The sequence below is a fragment of the Nicotiana tabacum genome, chromosome 19, assembly GCF_000715075.1.
Source record: "Nicotiana tabacum cultivar K326 chromosome 19, ASM71507v2, whole genome shotgun sequence".
In the NCBI taxonomy this organism is placed as follows: domain Eukaryota; kingdom Viridiplantae; phylum Streptophyta; class Magnoliopsida; order Solanales; family Solanaceae; genus Nicotiana; species Nicotiana tabacum.
In genome coordinates, this window is record NC_134098.1 from 125,238,219 (window position 1) to 125,243,230 (window position 5,012).

At 43.7% G+C, this 5,012-nt stretch overlaps 1 pseudogene; it reads right to left on the minus strand.

Annotated features, from left to right (window-relative positions):
- Nucleotides 1–480: 480 nt before the first annotated feature.
- Nucleotides 481–685, minus strand: LOC142174038 (small nucleolar RNA U3; annotated as a pseudogene).
- Between the last annotated feature and the right edge of the window lie 4,327 nt (nt 686–5,012).

Genomic DNA, 5,012 nt, shown 5'->3' on the forward strand with positions numbered 1-5,012 from the left:
AGTATAATGGAATGGCCGAACCCAACGAGCATGTCACCTCTTCCATATGTGCCATTAAAGGGAATGGTCTAGAGGACGGCGAGATCGAATCTGTGTTACTAAAGATATTCGGGGAAACCCTGTCAAAGGGAGCAATGATATAGTATCATAATTTACCACCTAACTCTATCGATTCTTTTGCCATGCTTGCAGATTCTTTTGTAAAAGCACACGTTAGAGCCATAAAGGTCGAGACAAGGAAGTTGGGCCTTTTTAAGGTAAAGGAGAAAGATAACGAGATGCTCAGAAAGTTTGTATCTCATTTCCAAATGGAACGAATGGATCTACCACCGGTCACCGACGATTGGGTCGTTCAAGCTTTCACCCAAGGACTAAGAGAACGGAGCTCAGTGGCTTCACAACAATTGAAGCAGAACTTGATTGAGTACCCGGTTGTTGCCTAGGCCAATATACATAATCGATATCAATCAAAGATTGAAGAGTCTGTCAGACAACTATTAAACCATCTCGGCACCCATGGTTAGGGCTGAGATCGTGCTCCATTGCCCGAAGGACACAAGGGTTGTTAATCACGCTCTGGTCTAATGCCCAGAATTCATCTACCAGACTTGGTTTCCTATCTCCTTTGAACTTAATGATATAGTGGTACGAGCCTATAGAACAGATCCTGTTCAAGTAAAAGGGATCCACTATCAAAAGGGACGTCGATCGAGAACCAAGGTTGAACATGGATCGATACCAGTCGTATCATAGAGATCATAGGGGCAATGACCCTGGGCACAACTCCGTACAAGAATACAGGAGAAGTGATCGAGGCCAAGACTCTCAAGGGCTGATGAGCAAGAAAGGTTTTGACAGGCATACCGGACCTAAGGAAGCACCATGACTGTCAGAGTATAACTTCAATATTGATGCATCCTCCATCGTATCAGCTATCGGATGCATCAAAGATACTAAATGGCCTCGACCTCTGCAGACCGATCCAGCCCAGAGAAATCCTAATCAAGTATGCAAGTATCATGGCACCCATGGCCACAGAACGGAAGATTGCAGGCAGTTGAGAGAATAAGTAACCCGATTATTCAATAAAGGGCACCTTCGGAAGTTCTTAAGTGATCGGGCCAAGAATCACTTCAAAAACAGAGAGTTCAACAGACAAAATGATCAAGAAGAACTACAACACATTATTCACATAATTATTAGAGAGATCGATATTACCCAAGGGCCAGTGTTAAAACGCACTAAGGTGTCAATCATAAGGGAGAAATGACCTCGGGATCCAGATTACATACCGAAAAGAACCTTATCCTTCAATGACGAAGACGTAGAAGGAATCATGCAGCCACATAATGATACACTGGTAATATCTGTACTCATGAATAAGACTCAATTTAAGCATGTGTTAATTGATCCAGGTAGTTTGGCCAATATCATTCGATCGAGGGTCGTAGAGCAACTCGGTCTACAGGACCAGGTTGTGCTCGCGGCCCTAGTGCTAAATGGATTCAACATGGCATGTGAAACTACTAAGGGCGAGATAACTTTGCCAGTAAACATGGTCGGGGCCATCCAAGAGACGAAGTTCCATGTGATCGAGGGCGACATGAGGTATAATGCCCTGTTTGGGAGACCATGGATCCACAACATGAGAGCAGTGCCCTCGACTCTTCACCAGGTCCAGAAACTCCCAACACCATAGGGAATCAAAATGGTCTATGGGGAGCAACCCGCTGCAAAAGAAATGTTTGTCGTTAACGAAGTAATTTCGATATCAACATCCTCCTCGATAATGGGGTCAAATTCAAATGGTAAGTAGGAGGCCAAATAGCAGTCACAAACGTCAGCCTCGACCCAACTAGAGAATCAAAGGACTGACGAAGATAATGATTATGGGATCCCTCGATCCTTCATGGTCCCCCAATGATTCTGACGCTACTAAATCAACGGTCGAAGAGCTAGAGCAAATCATACTAATTGAACATCTGCCCGAACGAAAGGTATACCTGCGCACGGGGTTAAATCCCGAGCTCAAAAAAAAGCTTATTCAATTTCTTACAGCTAACAAGGATTGTTTCACGTGGTCCCATCTTGATATGATAGGGATCCCACCAGAAATCACCACCCATAAACTAAGCTTGAGCCCGAAGTTCCATCCGGTGAAGCAAAAAAGAAGACCCCAGTCCGAGGTCAAACATGCTTTTGTCAAAGACGAGGTAACCAAGGTTCTTAAAATAGGGTCGATCCGAAATATAAAATACCCTGAATGGTTAGCAAACGTAGTAGTAGTCCCTAAAAAAGGAAACAAACTTAGAATGTATGTAGATTACAAGGATCTAAATAAAGCAGCCCCAAGGATTCTTTTCCTTTGCCTAATATCGATCGCATGATCGATGCCACGGCCGAAATCCTCAGTTTTCTTGATGCCTATTCTGGGTACAACCAAATACGAATAAACCCAGATGATCTGGAAAAGACTCCGTTCATCACTAAATATGGTACCTAATGTTACAATGTAATGCCATTTGGATTAAAAAGTTTCGGTGCCACTTATCAACGCCTAGTAAATCGGATCTTCGAAGAACAAATAGGGAAATCTATGGAAGTTTACAATGACGACATGCTAGTTAAGTCCCTGCGAGTAGAGGACCATTTAAAGCACTTGTAGGAAACTCTCAGTATATTGAAGAAATACAACATGAAGCTGAACCCGAAAAACTGCGCATTCGGGGTCGGGTCAGGCAAATTTCTCGGGTTCATGGTATCTAACCTAGGAATTGAGATTAATCCCGACAAAATCAAAGTTATCGATGGCATCACAGTGGTAGACAACGTAAAGGCCATGCAGAGGTTAACTGGTCGCATGGCCGCCCTGGGGTATTCATCTTGAGGTCCTCCGATAAAGGCCACCGATTTTTCTCGTTGCTAAAAAAAAAAAATTTCACATGGACCTCGGAATGCCAACAGGCCTTGGAAGAGCTTAAACGGTACTTATCGAGCCCATCGATTCTTCGCACGCAAAGGGAAAACGAACAACTTTACTTATATTTGGAAGTATCAGAGGTAGCGGTAAGTGGAGTCCTAGTCCGACAAGAACGAGGTACGCAATTCTCCATTTATTATGTCAGCCGGACATTAGGTGAGGCCGAAACTAGATATCCCCACCTAGAAAAATTGGCGCTCGCTTTAATAAGCGCCTCTAGGATACTAAAACCATACTTTTAATATCACCCCATATGTGTTGTAACAACTTATCCACTTCAAAATATTTTGCATAAACCCGAGCTTTCGGGATGGTTGGCCAAATGGGCCATAGAAATCAGCGAGTATGATATCGAATATCAACCCCGAACAGCAATTAAGTCTCAAATTTTGACAGATTTTGTAGTTGATTTCACGCCGGCCCTAGTTCCCGAGGTCGAAAGAGAACTGTTGATAAATTCGGGTAAGTCTTCAGGAATCTGGACCCTCTTTATAGACGGTGCCTCGAACGCAAAAGGTTCAGGGTTTGGCATCGTACTAAAACCATCCACAAGCAACGCGATTAGACAATCTATTAGAACTGTAAAATTAACTAACAATGAGGCCGAATATGAGGACATGATTGCAGGTCTCGAACTAGAAAAAGGCTTGGGAGTAGAGGTGATCGAAGCCAAATACGACTCCCTCCTCGTGGTGAATCAGGTTAACGGAACCTTCGAAGTCAGGGAAGAACGAATGCAAAGATACCTAGATAAGTTACAGGTAACTTTGCACCAATTTAAGGAATGGACTTTGCAATATGTGCCTCGAGATCAAAATAGTGAGGTCGATGCCCTCGCAAACTTAGGGTCATCGATCGAGGACAACGAGCTCGATTAGAGGACCGTCATGCAACTCATGAGGTCAGTAATCGAAGAAGGCCATGCCGAGATAAATTCCACAAGCTTGACTTGGGATTGGAGAAATAAATACATAGGGTATTTGAAAATCGGAAAGCTTCCCTCAGATCCGAAAGAATCGAGGGCCCTGCGCACAAAAGCAGCACGATTCATCTTGTCCGAAGATGGAACCTTGTTCAGAAGAGCGTTTGATGGTCCTTTAGCGATATGTCTAGGATCGAGAGACACCGAGTATGTTCTGAGGGAAATTCATGAGGGCACTTGCGGGAATCACCCCGTTGCCGAATCCTTGGTTCAGAAGGTAATCAGAGCCGATTATTACTGGATCGATATGGAAAAACACGCAAAAGAGCTTGTTCGAAAATGTGACAAATTCCAAAGGCATGCACCAATGATTCACCAACCCGGAGAACTGCTCCATTTGGTCTTGTAACCATGGCCATTTATGAAGTGGGGAATGGACATCGTTGGCCCTCTTCCACGGGAATTAGGTAAAGCTCAATTTATTTTATTTATGACTGACTATTTTTCTAAATGAGTTGAAGCACAGGCCTTTGAGAAAGTTAGGGAGAAGGAAGTCATCGACTTCATTTGTGTGTGATAACGGAAAACAGTTTATCGGCAGTAAAGTAACCAAATTTCTCAAAGATCACAAGATCAAAAGAATCCTATTAACACCTTATCATCCCAACGGGAACGAGCAAGCCAAATCGACCAACAAAACCATCATCCTAAATCTTAAGAAGAGGCTAGCTGACGCCAAAGGAAACCCGAAATTCTCTGGGCATACCGCACAACCTCAAAGTCCAGTGCCGGGCTACCCTATATTCATTAGTTTATGGCGCCGAAGCTCTAATATCGGTCGAAGTCGGAGAGCCAAGTGTTCGGTCTTGATACACAACAAAGGAATCAAATGACAAGGCCATGGACGCAAGCCTAGAACTATTGGATGAAAGGCGCGAAACAGCCCTCATCCTTCTAGCTGCCCAAAAGCAACGAATCGAAAGATACTACAATCGAAGAGCCAACCTTCGGTATTTTAACATCGGGAACTTAGTACTGAGAAAAGTCACCCTGAACACCCAAAATTCCAATGAAGGGAAATTAAGTCTGAATTGGGAAGGACCAAACCAA